Source organism: Podarcis vaucheri, assembly GCF_965113315.1.
Source record: "Podarcis vaucheri genome assembly, chromosome: 17".
Classification (NCBI taxonomy): domain Eukaryota; kingdom Metazoa; phylum Chordata; class Lepidosauria; order Squamata; family Lacertidae; genus Podarcis; species Podarcis vaucheri.
Genome location: NC_138755.1, coordinates 31,002,934 through 31,022,015, shown reverse-complemented (window position 1 = coordinate 31,022,015; position 19,082 = coordinate 31,002,934). Strand labels below are relative to the sequence as shown.

The window sequence follows — 19,082 nt, the reverse complement described above, 5'->3', positions numbered from 1 at the left end:
TAATGGAAAAATATCAAAAATTCAATATGTTACTTGAAGAAAGAAAATTTCTGTATTACTATATAAGATAGGCAGAAAGATAGTTCATGAAGAGGGATCAATTCCAGATGCTTCAGTCAATGAATTTCAGACAATGAATTTCACAGGTTCATGTGTTATGAAATACCGTATTTTTTGCACCATAACACTCACTTTTTTCCTCCTAGAAAGTAAGAGGAAATGTCTGTGTGTGTTAAGGAAGAAATGCCTACGGGTGGCATGCCTACGGATTTTCCTCCTCTAAAAACTATGTGCGTGTTATGGTCGGGTGCGTGTTATAGAGCGAAAAATACGGTAATATATTTGCCCAAAGACATGACCCCAGGAATCACTGAGTTATGGCTAATTTAAGCCCATGGACCCTTCTTCCTGTCTTGTAGTCATTTTAGGCTATTCTTCACTCAAAATTCATCAAGGGCCTGATTAAGCCCAGCTTCCACTTAGAAAATAATCAGTGACAGCAGATTTAGATCTTAAGCATCACTCTATACGACAAGGAAAAATATAAAGCAACTTCAATTAGAAAAACAGATAATTTACCTACCTGTTGACTATTCCTTCCTAATGCAACACTCCTAGAAAAACTGGCTGTGGCACCTTGGACCGGGTGCCTCACGGCAATCCATGCTATTTATACCTGACCCCCTTTATCACCCAGCCTATTGGCTTCTCCAAAGTTGCATTAGTCACGGCAAAGGCAGTATCACTGTTATCAGTGCACAACTTTCTTTTTTAAAAAAATAAGCCCAAAACCACATGTTTGATTCATGCAAACGTGTTAATGAATAATAATGTTTGTAGGATTGAGATAAGAATTTAAGTCTGAAGGACCTGGAAACAAAAAGGATTTGTTGCCTCATCAAGATGAGCTTTGTGGTTTGGCTGATATGAATTGGAAGGAAAGGAATGACTGGGTTTTGTTCTTAAAGTCAACTATTGTGTGATGATAATCCCTTAATTTGCTTTCGTTGTGCTTTAGTTTAGGAAGCCCCAGAGACTGAAATGAGAGGTGGCCTATATGTTGCTGTGGCTTATGATGACAAATTGCCCTCCCAACACACCCACACTGACCATAACAGAGCACACCGTGTGGTCATGGGTGTCATCTAGTGAGTTTTACCATCCCCACTGGAAGCCACCAGGTCATGGATTTGGAGCAGAAAACTCATGGTGAGTTCTGCTGAAGAATACAACCAGGAAATTTTCAAATCTCACTACGGAATGCCAATCTCCTTGCCATAGCATATATGCCAGTTTCGTGTTATGCCCCTAGCCTGGTTAAACATGGGACTGTCATTAGACTGGGACCAATATCCTCCATTTTCCACAACCACCAGTCTTCAATTCACAATAAGGTTGGTGGGACTTACTTTAATGACCAGCATTAAAGTCACCGGCCTTGACATCCTTCAACAGCACCTTCCTCTTTTTGCCCCATCACCCTTCCCTTTTGATGCTTCTTAGGCTGGTTTTTCCTTGTCTCCAAGGCTGATGTCAGAAGTTGGCTTCTTCAGGTAACTCCCAAGGCCCACAACCTCAGCAGGGACCCCGCAGCTACTTCTTTTGCCACTGCTGCCAAGAGGAAAATTTGTGGGTGCTAGGAGCAATGAGAAGCACTAGCAGCTGTTGCCACCTGCTCACCTCCTTGTCCTTTCACCCTAAACAGCAGGGGGAATCAGACTCGATGAAGAGTTAGTATGAACCTAAGTCCTTGGGCTTTCATCTGAGGCCCTCCTCAAGGTAACCCCTCTGAGGGAGATTAAGAGGATGGCAACATGGGACAAGGCCTTTTCAGCTGTGGCTCCCCACTTGCAGCTCCCCAGTGAAGTCCACCAGACACAATCATTGACACCATTATGGCCCCATGTGAAAAACTCTCACTGCTCCCAGGCATTTGACAAATCGTGCTAAATATTCTGCTGTTTGTAGCTAAGTTTCATCTTCTGATGTTGTTTTTCTGGGTCTGTTTATGCATCATTCAGGAGGAAGAGCAGGATATAAATTTAAGAAATTTAGGTTTGCTGCAATGCATTATTTTTGTTTTTATGTTATGCCTTTGAGTCTCTCTCTCTCTCTCTCTGGTATGTTGCTATCAGGATGCTGTCAGCGGCTCTCAGCTGGTTGCCCAGGAAAGTATAAAGACAAGGAAAAGTTTCTTTGTAATTTTAATCTTTACGGAGAGAGGCTATAGAACCCAGCCTCTTGGATAATGGCGTTGTCACAAGCGAAAACCCACCCCCCCATCTCTCCCACTTCCTCATTCGTCACTTTTCTGGGTGCTGCTACGTGCCCTCTGTCTTTGCTCTTTGCTCCCCTACTTTTAAGGCTCTCCGGATTCTGGGAGATGGAGGGTCTGGAATGCTTTCTAACGACACTGTGTCCACCAGCTGTCTGCTCCTCCTCTCCTATTATTTCCCAACTTTCCCCCTCATCTGCCTCTGTGCTGTGACCTCCACAAACCACTGTTGTAAATCTATACTGTCTTCCTCTTCCTCCCCCCGGGGAGGGTCAGGATGGGGAGGCGGTCTCCACCATTCCTCCTCTGCCCAGTCCCTGACAGTAGCTTAGAGAACCTTTTGTAGTGAGTAACTAATAAGTGAAATACACGAAGAAATAATAGGACAACAACAACCCAGTTTGCAGCACCGCCTAGACCATGGGTAGGCAAACTAAGGCCTGGGGGCCGGATCTGACCCAATTGCCTTCTAAATCCAGCCCAGATTTTTACATGAGTAGAATGTGTCCTTTTATTTAAAATGCATCTCTGGGTTATTTGTGCGGCATAAGAACTCATTCATTATTTATTTATTTTTTCCAAAATATAATCCGCCCCCCCCACAAGGTCTGAGGGACAGTGGACCGGCCCCCTGCTGAAAAGGTTTGCTGACCCCTGGCCTAGACAGTGGAGAAGGTGAACTAAGGGAGGGAATCACAGCTGCCGGGAGCCAACCAACCTCCCCTAACTCAAGGGAGTTGTTTCACAGCCTCACTTCCCTCTCTTGGGGAAGAGGGAGAAGCAGCAAAGAGTGACGTTTAAGAAGGAAGGAGTGTACATCAGCACCGGGCAGTGGCGTAGCGTGGGTTGTCAGCACCCGGGGCAAGGCAAGTAATTTGCACCCCCTAACCCGTGGATTTGCGCCCCCTAACCCTAACCCCCAGATGTTGCGCCCGGTGCGGCCGCCCCCCCCGCCCCCCCACGCTACGCCACTGGCACCGGGTAAAATTGGGGAGTGAAGAGGAGAGTGAAGATCTTCATTCTGATGCTGATCTCCATGCTCCCTGCTCATTTAAGATGCTTATATTGACTCCCTCCCCTTGTTTCCGATGCCAATCTTGACTCTCCCATTTCCAACATTTCTCCTGTGTTGTCTCCAGTGCTTTTTTTTCCTTGGGGGACGCAGGGGGATGCATACACCGAAACATTTTGTGACTCTAAGTTTGGCCTCATCGATGGGCAGTATTTCAATATGAATAGTAAAATGAGAGTACCCCTAAACATTTTTTTAAAGAAAACAATCAGTGAAAGCAGATTTATATCTTAAGCATCACTCTATCGACTTCCGAGGCACGTTAATAAATGGAAGCAATTACTTCCGAGCTTTCGGCATTCGGGTTCCAAATTGTTTGGCTTCCGCGTCGCTCGAAAACCGAGGTTCCACTGTATTCCCCAAGAGAAGATCAGCATTGGAAGCAAGGGTTACAGCATCAGGGTGGTGGGGCGTGAGGGGCCTCGACAGTATATAAAAAGTACGTTTAGCAAACTATAATTGGGAGGGTTCAGGGGTGCCAACTTGAATAAAATATTGCGGGGGGGAGGTAAGCACTGCCCAACATTATTGATCACATGATGCAGTGCACCCACACCATTTGAATGTCAATACCCATCAACTTGGAGGGCTGGCCCCCTCAAATATTTTATAGGGGGTGCAAAGTCCCCTCAGCGCCTAAGAATTGACTCCTATGGGAGAGTTCTAATTTCTGATTTGCCTCAGGCGCCAAAATGTCTGGGGCCATCCCTGACAGGGAATAGAGAGAAAGGAAGAAACAACCCACAGGAAACTTAAGTAGATGCTGGACTTATTTATTCAAAGGAATATATTTCAAAGCATATTTTTTTCCAAAAATTTAAATCTTGTATCATGCATTATATCAGGTGATTCATGGCAACAGAAGGAAAATGTTTCTTAGAGAGCCCGTCTTGAAGAACGCATCTCAGAGAGACCTGTTAATTGAAAAGAACAAATCGGTAATAATCAAATCCATAAGGGTGGAAAAAGCTCTTTTCAGCTTCAAGTTATTCAGAACACATTCACACACAGACACAAACCAAACAGAGCCTGCTATTTTTATACTGGTTTAGCCAGAGAATCACCACTTGATTTTGTGTAGAAGATCAGTGAAGATCTACATCAGGAACAGTGGGGGGTAAAGATCTACATTGGGATCTGTTGCCTTTGGGGATCCTGCCACCTAAAGTGGTCACCTCACCTTTCCTCATGGGAAGGCTAGCCTGGTCAGGTATACAACCACCAAAAACTGTTTACAAAATGTTTAGGGTTTTGCCTTGAAACCATTCATGAAGTCATGAAGCCAAGTTCTCCAGTGAAAAAGATAGAAGCTGGGCTTGAACTTTCCTTGCAAGCAGTCACTGAATGACTGCTCAAAACAGCCCAGCTCACCTGGTCCCTAGCGGAGCGGCAGAAAACTCAATCCTTTACTACCATTTTAATGGACACTTACCTCAACGGGTAGCGTTGACAGGGAGAAAGACATAATAATACTGTGGTTGTGAGAAATATGGATTCTGTGAGGGGTATCCATAAGGCCCTTGTGCAAAGTATGGATTCCTTGCATAGGAAGGGAAGTAGGCTGGTTGTGGACGGAAGTGTCTCCAATACCTTCTTTCGTCACTTCCACTTCCACTCTTGCTAGCCTGGGAGGACAGAGGAGACAGAGAAGAACAATGGAGAGTTGGCATAGACATTGGTAAACATAAATGCATTTAACTCTGTGCTTATTCCCATGGTGAATTAAATAAATAAATAAAAATACTTCACTCTTCCTATGCCATTACTTCATTTGTAGATATAAGGAGCCCTTTATGGCAAGTCAAAGTTCATCATCAATCGTACTGTTTATCCAAAAATGCAACTCTCCTAGCCAAATGCAAGCTAGCATGTGATCAGCCAGTCTACCATTTCTGCTGCCTGCCCAGAACTGCAAAAATGGGCCACAATTTTTTTTGTTGTGGGCGCCCAGCCTCCACCCCTGCCACCACTGCCCCCTGCCACCGCAGCCTGCCACCACTACCGCCCAGCCTTCACCCACCACTGCCACATGCCGCTGCTGCCTGACCTTCGCCTAACCCCCACTTCCCAGCCCTTGCTGCAATTTAACTGCAACTCTCGATGCCTACCTCAAAATGAGCAGTGAGGGCCAGGAGGCAGGCAAGAAGAACCAGAGTCTTCATTCTGCTTGTTTGATCCCTAAGAGCAATGAGCAAAAACAGCCTCATACAATCAACACTGAATGCTAGCGTTACTAAAATTGAACTTAGGTATTCACATGTGGACTGTGAGAGAGAGGGAGAATGGGCAGGGGCAAGAATTAAGAAATGATGTAGAATGGAAGTGAACAAAGTGGCTATATTTGACCAGAACATTCTGGGTATGTGGCATCTATCTCACTCTCAAAGTTGTTGTTGTTGTTGTTACTACCTATAATTGGCGGTCCTAGCAATATTTAATAAATCTCTTTCTCCAGCTGTAGTTTCACCTGGAGATTTTCCATATATGTGTGTGTGTGTGTGTGTGTGTGTGTGTGTGTGTGTTTTCTAACATACCATTTTCAACAATAATTAAACATACTTTTACATCTTATTCAGTTTTTTTGACTTTCATCAGTCCTGTCTGAAAATTTCCCAGTCTAATCTCTTGGTGTGCATTTCTTATTTTCCCTATTACATTTCAAACTCATAACCAATATCTCTATCTTTTTCTACTTTGTAACACTCCGTATATTTCTCCTTACAAAACTTCTTGTAGTCCTACTAGCGTAATTTGTTGATTACAGTTGCTCTTCAAATAATTCACCTGGAGATTTTCCAACCTTATTACAGTCAACAAGCCTGGGTGGGTACCCTGTGCCATTCAGAAGACCCATACCATAACCTGAGATACTGAATCCAGTATGAAAACGTGGACAGGATCCAAAGTCAAGATTTAATTTGGGTTGTGCTTGTCCAGTTTTATTAGAGGGAGGCCATAGTTCAAGGGTAGAGCCCAGGCTTGGCATGCAAGCAATCCCAGGCTCGCCTTCTGGCATCTCTGATTTAAAAAAAGAGCACAGGTAAATTAAGAAAGATTCCAGAGAACTTGGAATTTCTGCCTCTCAGGGGAGACAGTGCTGGACTCTGTGAACTTATTCACTATAAGCAGATCTCATGTAGCTGCTTTCGTTTGGGCATTAGGAGGATGCTATTGAAAGAAAGAAGAGTAAATGTTCCTTTTTTATTTATTGGTTATAGCTATTTTAATCGGTCATATGTTCTTAGTGTGGTTTACAAAAAATAATAATAAAGCACCATGCATTTAATGACCATCACTAACTATGCAAACTGATAAGAGTAGAGAGCACACACATTTTACAGGACATCAGAATTATAGAAATTATAGAAATGGAGCGCAAAGTCACAACAAGTCATTTGATTTTGATGTGAAAGAACAGGAGATGCTACTTCCACTGAACTCAAGGAGCTTAAGGCAGTTTAGATTTTGCAAGCTGGCTCTCGTCTTACTTTTCAACCTACCTATTATTCCTGTTTACCATAAAAGTACAGACAAAGACACAAAACACATATCAGTGCAAGTATTATTGCTTACCTTTTTATTGGTCTTCACTTAGCAGCTTGGACTTCTCTCTTGGCTTGATACCTGTGATGTATCTGCAGCAGTTATATACGCTCGGAGGCTTCCTGGGATTAGGTGGGAAATCCCGCCAAACATCTTCTGGGATTAGAACATTTCAGCTTAATCTGTTTCTAAATGTGCATGCAATACCTTTAAAATCATTTGTTTTGAAATATTTTGGAGACTGCAAGGACCATTGTATTCAGTCCCGCCCCCCTCAACGGAGAGGCTTTTTCACAAGCGCCCAAGATCAGCACTATAAGAGATATTTATCTTAGATATTCCCCAGCTGAGCCATTTTCCATGGCAACTTGGTGCTTATTTGGTGCAGCGTGGGGGGCTGGGAAGGCGAAAAAGAATGAAGGGGACATCAGCTTTATGGTTTAAATGTGCACACTGCTAAAAATTCCATGTACCTTGCTTCTCCCTCACTTGCTTCTGGCTCTGTTGCTGAGCAGCCAGGAGTAAAACCATGGCTTGGGCTAGATTTATGCCTGAAGCTGCATTTGTGGTTTTCTTTCTCTCCAAACAAGCCCTGTTGTTGTTGTTGTTTAGTCGTTTAGTCGTGTCTGACTCTTCGTGACCCCATGGACCAGAGCACGCCAGGCACTCCTGCCTTCCACTGCCTCCCGCAGTTTGGTCAAACTCCTGCTGGTAGCTTCGAGAACACTATCCAGCCATCTCGTCCTCTGTCGTCCCCTTCTCCTTGTGCCCTCCATCTTTCCCAACATCAGGGTCTTTTCCAGGGAGTCTTCTCTTCTCATGAGGTGGCCAACGTATTGGAGTCTCAGCTTCAGGATCTGTCCTTCCAGTGAGCACTCAGGGCTGATTTCCTTCAGAATGGAGAGGTTTGATCTTCTTACAGTCCATGGGACTCTCAAGAGTCTCCTCCAGCACCATAATTCAAAAGCATCAATTCTTCGGCGATCAGAACTTCTTTATGGTCCAGCTCTCACTTCCATACATCACTACTGGGAAAACCATAGCTTTAACTATATGGACCTTTGTTGGCAAGGTGATGTCTCTAAACAAGCCCTAAGCAGCAACTAAGATTTATTTTTGACTGACCGATCAAAGTACAGTCGTAGCTTGGTTCTCGAACAGAATGCGTTCCAGGAGTCCGTTTGACTTCCGGAACTGTTCGAAAACCAAGACGCAGCTTCCAGTTGACTACAGGAATGTCCTGCAGCCAAGCAGAAGACGTGGAAGCCACGCTGGACATTCAGCTTCCAAAAATCATCTGAAAACCAGAACACTCACTTCCGGTTTTCGATCATTCAGGAGCTGAAATGTACAAGTTCCAAGGTGTTCAGCAACCAAGATACGACTGTATTTTTGTGAGAAACAAACTACAGGCCTGGATTCAGACATAACTCTTTTTTTCTTTCTTAAATTTAAATTTTGTTTATTTTATGTGCAGACGAACAAACATAACAGATATTATATAACAAATAAAAATGAAAAAAGCAAAAGCAAAGGAAAAACAAAAAAGGAATAACAATATTAACAAAAAGAACCATAACAAAAATAAAAGTGTACTGTACCTGAAAAATACCCTAATGGACAGTATATTTTAACTAAAATTCAAATCCATTTTCTTTGATGATTTCCTTCATCCTCTGCACGGTTCTGTTATCAACCATAATAATCTGCTTCCTTTTATCTTCTTTTTTACTCTCTTTATATTTCCATTTATTTATTTATATTCTAAGCATAAATCAATTTGCAAAAGTTAATTAAAACAAGTCCAAGTAGTAATTTGCAGGCATTGCCTTTTCTGGTATATATTTCTTCCAATCTTCTTGAAATTTTTGTTTGCTGTGACCTCTGGTCGCATCTGTCAATCAGTAAATAGTTTATCTTGCCATTCTTCTTTTGTTGGAATTATTTCTTTTTTCCCCATTTTTCACAATCAGGGTTCTAGCCACCACAGCATACAGAGACATAACTCTAAGCCAAACTATGGCTTCGTTTCTGGCAGCAACAGGAGTGGCAGGAGTAGCATGCGGTTTAACTATGGTTTAATGTGAACTGCAATGACAAACCTAGACAGCATCTTAAAAAGTAGGGACATCACCTTGTCAACAAAGGTCTGTATAGTAAAAGCTATGGGTTTCCCGGTAGTGATGTATGGAAGTGAGAGCTGGACCATAAAGAAAGCTGATCGCCAAAGAATTGATGCTTTTGAATTATGGAGGTAGAGGAGACTCTTGAGAGTCCCATGGACTGCAAGAAGATCAGACCTATCCATTCTGAAGGAAATCAGCCCTGAATGCTCACTGGAAGGACAGATCGTGAAGCTGAGGCTCCAATACTTTTGCCACCTCATGAGAAGAGAAGACCCCCTGGAAAAGACCCTGATGTTGGGAAAGATGGAGGGCACAAGGAGAAGGGGACAACAGAGGCCGAGATGGTTGGATAGTGTTCTTGAAGCTACCAGCATGAGTTTGACCAAACTGCGGGAGGCAGTGGAAGACAGGAGTGCCTGGCGTGCTCTGCTCCATGGGGTCACGAAGAGCCGGACATGACTAAACGACTAAACAACAACAACAAATGTGAACTGTGAACCAGGCCACTGTCAGATTCAGACAACACCAAAAGTTTTTTTGGGGGGCTTTGGTGTTTTCTAGGGGCACAAGCTGGACACCACCAAGAAGGCCCCAAGACAGCCATGTTCCATGCTAACGTGGTGCTCATTTGGGGGTAGAATATGGCCACATAATTCCAGAGGCATAGCGGGGGGGGGGAGTTAGGGGGACTGTGGCTCTGGGCACACAATTTTGAGGTGGTGCAAACCAGGTGCGCCCATGCAGGTGCCAGCTTCCACTGTGTTCCCTGCCCTGCCCATGTGTGTCTCTGGGTCCCGGAGCCTGCAGTCAGGGACTGGAATCAAGAGGAAGATGAATGGTGGAGATCTCCTCGCCCTTCTCCTGTAGCTGACAGGGAGGAGGGAAGCCAGTCTGAATTACAACAATAACAATCTTTATTACGGTCCAAAGACCCAACAAATCGTTACAAAGCAATACACAATTCATACAGCCTACCTCCAGGTTAAACAAGCATTTTGTTCAGAATATAGGGATCATTGGTTCTTGCAACCACCAATAAAAGCTTTGCCACTGCTAATGTTCTAGCATTTGTCCAGTCTTCCATTAGGAACCTGACATAGTGAGCCTCTGATTTTCCCGGGAAAGGTACCAGCAAGGGTAGTAACAGTTCAGCCCTGGCTTGCTCATATTTTGCACAGTGCAACAAAATATGTTTTATGGAATTGATGTCATGAGCACATGAGCAAAGTTTTTATTACAGTGCTACCTCGCAAGACGAATGCCTCGCAAGACGAAAAACGCGCAAGACGAAAGAGTTTTCCATTTTTTGAGTTGTTCCGCAAGACGAATTTCCCTATGGGCTTGCTTTGCAAGACAAAACATCTTGCGAGTTCTTGCGAGTTTGTTTCCTTTTTCTTTAAGCCGCTAAGTCGCTAAGCCGTTAATAGCCGCTAAGCCACTAAGCCGCTAATAGCCGTGCTTCGCAAGATGAAAAAACCGCAAGACGAAGAGACTCGCGGAACGGATTAATTTCGTCTTGCGAGGCACCACTGTACAGCCGAGCTGGCATTGTTGGGGAGGATGTTAACAGACAGGATTGTAAGTTGTTATTATATGCAACAACAGCAGCAAGAATATTATTGGCACAAAAATGGAAGCAATAAGAACTACTGACAAAAGAAGAATGGCAGATGAAATTAATGGACTATGCAGAATTAGATAAATTAACAGGAAGGATTCGAAACCTGCGGGACCAGAGATTCTTAGAAGACTGGAGTAAATACTTGAACTATTTGAAAAGCAATTGTAATAAAGAGATTACGCTAGTAGGACTGCAAGAAGTTCTGTAAGGAGGATTATGTGAAATATTGCAAGGAAGACTATGGAGAGAATTATTAGTTAATGATAATTAAAAGTAATAGAGAAACTAAGAAATGCAGAACAAGTGATAAAGAACGGAAAATCTTCAGAGGTTGCTGACGGAAGTCTAAAATATTGTATAAGATAAGAAGTTATGTTAAATGACTGTTGGAAATGATATGTTAAAAAATTAATAAAAATGTATATTAAAAAAAAGAAAGAATTACAGCCGAGCTGTGAGGGAGATAATGAGGCAGAGACTGATGAGCTGCCAAGTTACAAAGGGTTAGAAGAAGCACAGAGAGAGATCGCTCAGTCAGGGGACACTTCATTTAACAGCATAGATGATCCGCCTGTTAGGATATAGTTCCATTCCACCTTAAAAGGGTACAGGCATGACTTTTGTGTATCACATGCCTGTTTACTCCCATAATAATAAGATAAAATTCAAGCAGGTAAAAACAATTAAAACTCGTGTATTTTGTGCGGAGAAATGGCCACTCATGTGTGAATGCTTTAATTCACAAGTTTTGTCTCTACAGTGGTACCTCGGGTTAAGTACTTAATTCGTTCTGGAGGTTCGTTCTTAACCTGAAACTGTTCTTAACCTGAAGCACCACTTTAGCTAATGGGGCCTCCCACTGCTGCCGTGCCGCCGGAGCCCGATTTCTGTTCTCATCCTGAAGCAAAGTTCTTAACCCGAGGTAATATTTCTGGGTTAGCGGAGTCTGTAACCTGAAGCTTATGTAACCTGAAGCATATGTAACCCGAGGTACCACTGTATTTTGTACTCAGGTGTGCATAACAATAAAAAAGGTGATGTGACCCAGTCCTTAATATATTCTTCAATTTAGTAAATATTTCTTGCCCTTTTGAAAGGACTACATGCATTCAAGGGACACAGGTGGCACTGTGGTCTAAACCACTGAGCCTCTTTGGGTTTGCTGATGGGAAGGCCGGCAGTTTGAAACTGCACGATAGGGTGAGCTCCCGTTGCTCTGCCCCGGCTTCTGCCAACCTAGCAGTTCAAAAGCACACCAGTGTGAGTAGATAAATAGGTACCACTCTGGCGGGAAGGTAAACGGCGCTCTGGTTTTTGTCACGGTGTTCTGTTGTGCCAGAAGCGATTTAGTCATGCTGGCCACATGACCCAGAAGGCTCTCTATGGACAAACACCGGCTCTCTCAGCCTGAAGCGAGATGAAAGCCACAACCCCATAGTCGCCTTTGACTGGACTTAACCATCCAGGGGGTCATTTACTTTTACCTTTACATGCATCCAGCTGAAATCTCTGTGATGACAGACCTCGTCTCCCACACAATCTGATTTGCTTAGAACATGGTGGTGAATCAATATGACTTTGAATGCGGTGCCCTTGGTATTATATCCAGCTAAGCCTTCCGCTGGCTGTAGGAAGGTGAGCTAAGAAACAGAAACAAACAAACAAACAAACACATACAGGATGACTTTCACCACAAAGGATCAGCAGGTGTTGCCTAAGGATCAGCCTAAAAGCCCCAAAGCCTATCTTGTCAATTGCAGCTTAAGAAATGAAAGATTTCTCCCCACCCTTTGGGCTTCTCCCTTTCCTCACTGCAGCGTATCAGGGGTCACATTCTTTCTGCATCCTCCACTGTTTGCACTAGTCCTATCTGGGCAGCTACACTGAGGTGGCTGTCCAGGGGGTGATCTCATGTCATGCATGCAGTGAATGCAAAGTGCTCCTCTTTGTAGCTTGTTTGTGTTGCGATGAATCCAAGACAGTGTAGAATACTCCCTAGGCTTGGCAGGTGGAAAGTCCCATGTTCAGTCACTGGCATCTCCAGATATGGAGAGCTGCTGCCAGTCAGTGCAGACAATACCAATCTAGATGGGAATAGAGTCTGTTTCTGTGTAAGGCGCCTTCCTATGTTCCTTCCTAGGATACCGAGTCAATCTCATCAGCCTCATCACTACAGTATTGGAAGTTTTCCTTCCTTCCTTCCTTCCTTCCTTCCTTCCTTCCTTCCTTCCTTCCTTCCTTCCTTCCTTTCTTTCCTCTCTCTCTCTCTCTCTCTCTCTCTCTCTCTACCTTCCTTCCTCTTTCTTTCTTTCTTTCTTTCTTTCTTTCTTTCTTTCTTTCTTTCTTTCTTTCTTTCTTTCTTTCTTTCTTTCTTCTCTCTCTGTTCCTTCCTTCCTTCCTTCCTTCCTTCCTTCCTTCCTTCCTTCCTTCCTTCCTTCTGCAATCACCTTTTTTCCAGTGCTTTCTTTATCAGACACAGTCTATTAGAAAGGGACCAGAATTGTATAATTATTTGTTGTTGTTGTGTGTTTGTTCTCATAATGGATCTGATTGTACCTTTTTAAAAATGAAACAGCTAGATCTTGAACATATTTGGCGACAATTAATGAATCAATGGTTTAATGGGAGGTTATGGGAGGATGGAGGCGGGAAGCATCTTATGCCCATTTGTAGATGTCCTACCAGCAGGCAAGGGCTCATGAGAGAGAAGGCACACCTGTCCTCCCCTGCGATGACTTAATTGCTAGCTCTCTGCACTATCAATGTTTTGAAGAAGCATCCCTAACATTTCTGTGAATGGCAAAATAAAGACAAAAAATAACACTTAACTGAGGCAAGTCCCAGAAAATAGAGACAAGCCCTGGTACATAGGGTCAGGTAGGAAACCCTGGTGACAGTGTGCATAACCAGCAAGAGTCTTGCAAAAGCATCAATACAACCTAGTCAGTGTTGAAGCAATTATTTTTCAACATCAACTTCATTGGACTGGTCATGTTGTGCGGATGCCTGATGATCGTCTTCCAAAGCAACTACTCTATTCCGAACTTAAAAATGGAAAGCGTAATGCTGGTGGTCAACAAAAGAGGTTTAAAGACTGTCTCAAGGCAAATCTTAAAAAATGTATTATAAACATGGACAACTGGGAAACACTTTGCCTGCGAGCGCTCCAGCCTTTACCAATGGTGTCATGGGCTTTGAAGACACTAAAACTCAGGACACAAGGGAGAAACGTGCTAAGAGGAAGGCACGCTTGGCAAATCCACACCGTGATCAACTCCCACCCAGAAACCAATGTCACACTGTGGAAGGACATGTGGATCCAGAATTGGCCTCCGCAGTCACTTATGGACTCATTGTTAAGAAGAAGAAGAAGAAGAAGAAGAAGAAGAAGAAGAAGAAGAAGAAGAAGAAGAAGAAGAACCTGCAGTCTTGGTGTTTTCAACACCAGGCTCTGACCAACTAAGCTACCCACCTGAAGGATTTATTTATAGACCACTTTAAAGTTCTCAAAGGGGTTGACAGTTTCCTGACTACTAACCTCGTGAATGTACCCAGATTGCTCCTGTCATGTTAAGAATAACTGGTATTGTTTTGGCAAAGGCAGGGTTGTGTAACCCTGTGGCCAGCAACTTCCACAAGCTAAAGCCTAATATACCACTGACTTCCTTATCTATCCGGATATAACATGTGAGATTGCACTACTTTAGCAACATTTCCCCCGTGATTGGTAAATGACTCACAGACCATTCTAAATTTCGCATATTTCCCCTTGCCATCTATGTCTGAGGAGCATTAGAGAGAAGGGCAGGGAAGGAAACAATTAGCCTCAAGATTAAGCAACGTCATGTTGACAAGTTGATGGCATGCGTGAGTTAATACCGACCTGACTATGCTCGTACACTCTCAGGCAAAGGCTTACCAAACAGAAGAAAGATGACCCAGGTCTGTAGTAGGCTGCATTAGCAAGACCACATGCGGTTTCAGGCAAATGTTTTGATCAGTAAAATGGGAAAATATATAAAGCTTTAAGGATGGGTTATATAAACCCATTTCTCACTGTAATCTATAAGCAGTAGTAAACAGCTGGAAGCTCATGGGTCAAGAGCAGCCCATGGGTGAATGCTAGCTTGCCTTATAAAAACTGCTGGATTTCATATTTTCAAAAATGGGGGATCAGTCATGATTCCTTTCTTTGTCCTATCAGCCTCCAGTGCAACTTGGGATCTGCATAACACTTTTTTTGTTGTTTAGTCGTTTAGTCATGTCCGACTCTTCGTGACCCCATGGACCAGAGCACGCCAGGCACTCCTGTCTTCCACCGCCTCCCGCAGTTTGGTCAAACTCATGCTGGTAGCTTCGAGAACACTGTCCCACCATCTTGTCCTCTGTCATCCCCTTCTTCTTGTGCCCTCAATCTTTCCCAACATCAGGGTCTTTTCCAGGGAGTCTTCTCTTCTCATGAGGTGGCCAAAGTCTTGGAGCCTCAGCTTCAGGATCTGTCCTTCCAGCGAGCACTCAGGGCTGATTTCCTGAAGAATGGATAGGTTTGATCTTCTTGCAGTCCATGGGACTCTCAAGAGTCTCCTCCAGACCATAATTCAAAAGCATCAATTCTTTGACGATCAGCCTTCTTTATGGTCCAGCTCTCACTTCCATACATCACTACTGGGAAAACCATAGCTTTAACTATACGGACCTTTGTCAGCAAGGTGATGTCTCTTAGTAGAGCCTAACTAAGGACTTACCCACACTTCCATGTTTCTGAGCAGTTTACTGCTTGCCTCATGCTTTCTAGGCATGTGTCTGAACTGTTTTGCTTTTGTCCCACTGCTTTCCCTTGGAAAACTCACTCTTTAATGCTAAATTGGAACAAATGACAACCTGTGGTAAATCCAATTGTAGTTTGTTCCGATTCAGCACTAAATGACAGGTTTCCTCGGGGGGAAGTGGCAGAGCAAACAGAAATGTGGATGTAGCTTCTTAGAGGACAGTCCTACACACAACTAACTAAAAAGTGTCTCATTGCACATAGTGGGGCTTACAACAAAGTAAGTCATTATAGGATTGCAGTCCCATTGACCTCTATGGGGTATATATGTCTAAGAAGACATGCATAGAATGATAGCATTTTATTTATGTATGTATTGAAATTTTTATAAAACTATACACACTTGTAAAGCAGCTTTTGGGACAAAGTTCGCACAAAGTGGCGCACAGCAGGATAAAAATATCTTGACAAGAATATACATAACACTGTTTAAAAATCATCTGATGAAGAGTTCTGCCAAACTTGGCACTTTGATCACTGTCTTGTGATACTTTAGTGGATCATTCTGACCGACAATAACTCTTTGAAGCTCTGTTGCAAGGGTGGAGAGCCTGTGGTCCTCTAAGAAGTTGATGAACTACAGCTCCCATCATCCCTGACCATCAACCATGCTTGCTGGGGCTGATGGGAGCTGAAGTCCAACAGCCACAGGTTCCTCATCCATGCTCTATTTATTGCAGTGGGAGAGTTAAGCGAGTGCTAGAGATTTTGCCTATCCCTTTAAAATAAATACTGCATTACGTTATCCAAAATAAAAATGGGCTTCTGTATCATGGTGAACTCCATTCTCACAAATGTAATATTTTATGTTTTGTATCTATTATGCAAATGATATGTTTGACTATTTGCATGATTGATTCCGCATCTGCCAGTCAAGGAGAGCATCAGGTGTGAATCATGACATGCATGCTCCATTCTCTGCCGAATCTCTCTTCTTTCATATCAGGTGATCCTGCCCATTTCCCACACTTCCAGCCTTACCTTTGCAGAAAATTGCAGAGGAAACAAAGCCAAGATGCTGAGTTTTACATTTAACACCCATTTAGAACGCAATCATGTCTACCCAGCAGTAAGCCTCACAGAGTTCAGTGGGACTTTCCCCCAGGTTTTGTTGTTGTTGTTTAGTCATTTAGTCGTGTCCAACTTTTCGTGACCCCATGGAGCAGAGCACACCAGGCACTCCTGTCTTCCACTGCCTCCCGCAGTTAGTTCAAACTCATGCTGGTAGCTTCGAGAACACTGTCCAACCATCTCGTCCTCTGTCGTCCCCTTCTCCTTGTGCCCTCCATCTTTCCCAACATCAGGGTCTTTTCCAGGGAGTCTTCTCTTCTCATGAGGTGGCCAAAGTATTTGAGCCTCAGCTTCACGATCTGTCCTTCCAGTGAGCACTCAGGACTGATTTCCTTAAGAATGGATAGGTTTGATCTTCTTGCAGTCCATGGGACTCTCAAGAGTCTCCTCCAGCACCATAATTCAAAAGCATCAATTCTTCGGTGATCAGCCTTCTTTATGGTCCAGCTCTCACTTCCATACATCACTACTGGGAAAACCATAGCTTTTACTTTACGGACCTTTGTTGGCAAGGTGATGTCTCTGCTTTTTAAGATGCTGTCTAGGTTTGTCATTGCTTTTCTCCCAAGAAGCAGGCGTCTTTTAATTTTGCGGCTGCTGTCACCATCTGCAGTGATCATGGAGTTTCCCCAGGTAAAGATGTATAACATTGCAGCCTTAAACCCTCACACAGAGCACAGGACACACAGTTCTAAATGTGTCATGGGTTTTCTTTTCCTCCCCAGCAGGGGCGAAACTAGGCTTTATATCACCCAGGTCAAAGACCCAGTTTGACACCCTGCCACTCACATTTGTGGGGACACACACACAAAGAGAGGGGGGGCTGGGAGCCTCAACGGTGCTCCTCAGAAGGCTTCACCCAGGTCAGAAAACCCAGCTAGCACCCCTGTAGCTATGGCACTGCTCCCTAGTAACGTAGTTTCCTTCCCTCGCCCCCCAAAAAACCTTTTGCCTTCTTAGCTCTCTAATGTTGTGCAACAGAATGTGCTGGGCAAATAAGTACTCCTACTTGACCCCAGCGTAGCCATAATACATGCACAAACTGAGAACCTTGGAGCAAGCCTTTCCTGAGTAAGCAGAATTGTGTACTAGGCAGCGGCAAAAAGGCATTTCAGAAGCAACTGTACATTGTTCAACAACCTTTGGCTGCAGAAGCCAGATCCTTGTCATCACAAACATCCTGGCCTGACAAGGCCTCCATTGGGAGATGACTTGAGTAGTTAGGAAGGTTGAAATATGTAGTCTTGCCGTCCCTGAATGTTTTTTTCTTTTCCAGGACGGTAGAAGCCTAGTGAAACCAGTCTCCTTGAGATGATACAGTTTTGCAGTCACCCCAGTCTGAATTTTTGAAGCCTCCTGTATTTGGGGGATATTGCATTGTTGATACATGATCCACTGCAGAACACCTCTGTGGACATTTGCCCTGGATTTCCTGCACTTTGTAAGGCGTCCGAGGGTTCAAAGTAGGATGTCTGCAAAGGATGTGCACTTCTCCTTTGCGCCTCCAATATTGTGGGAGGACGGAAGAAGCACAGGGAAGATTGCAAAACGTGCTCCCTGCTTCAACCTCTGATGCTGCAGGTTAAAGGGGAGTGCAGGAAGGCTTGCAAAATACCGTATTTTTCGCTCTATAACACGCACCCGACCATAACACGTACGTAGTTTTTAGAGGAGGAAAATCCATAGGCATGCTACCCGTAGGCATTCCCTCCATAACACACACAGACATTTCCCCTTACTTTTTAGGAGGAAAAAAGTGAGTGTTATGGTGCAAAAAATACGGTACTTCCCAGGATAGCTCAGTCAGTAGAGCATAAGACTCTTAAACTGAGTCTCAGGTTCAAGCCCCACGTTGGGCAAAACATCCCTGAATTGCAGGGCATTAGACTAAATGACCCTCATGGTCCTTTTGAACTCTACTCTTCTATGATTCTAAGAAGGCGCCCTAGAAACCACACACACACACACACACACACACACACACACACACACACGAAGGATCCTCGGGGCACAATCTGAAACCCACTGATGGCAAGCAGAAATGGCCTTTGGTTTGGACTCAGTCTGACCCTTATGTTTCCCTCCCCTTATGGTTTTGATCTATGGGCTTCTTTTAAAATGAGGCTGCATTTTAAATTGCATTTTAACCTGTATTTTAAATTGGGGTTTTTTCTCCCCTATTATGTAATTTTACTGGTGTTAGCTGCTCTGAGGCCAGCTCTGGCCGGGGAGGGTGGGGTATAAATATTATTATTATTATTATTATTATTATTATTATTATTATTATTATTATTATTATTACAGCAGGAGGCACTCAAGGAGGAAAAGACGATGCATTTGATGGTGTCTCTGATTTACAAAATCAAAGTTGTTCACTGGTGTTGCTGTTTTCTTGAAAAGCATCTTATGCACTAATAGCAAACTCATTCTTGGAGTATAAGTTTGCTCTTAAAGCCAAAATGGTACCATGCCAGAGAAGAGACAGAGCCACAACACTAGCTTCCTCTCAGGTGGGTCACTGTTGCTTACCAGGAGGGACGGCCCAG

At 43.7% G+C, this 19,082-nt stretch overlaps 1 long non-coding RNA gene across 1 annotated transcript; it reads right to left on the bottom strand.

The window, feature by feature from the left end:
- Nucleotides 1–4,104: 4,104 nt before the first annotated feature.
- On the bottom strand, nucleotides 4,105–7,464 carry LOC309522133. Its single transcript, XR_014214892.1, has 4 exons — nucleotides 6,921–7,464; nucleotides 5,456–5,525; nucleotides 4,780–4,972; nucleotides 4,105–4,261 (listed from the first exon to the last, which is right to left on the bottom strand). It is a non-coding gene; the product is annotated as an uncharacterized lncRNA (long non-coding RNA).
- Between the last annotated feature and the right edge of the window lie 11,618 nt (nucleotides 7,465–19,082).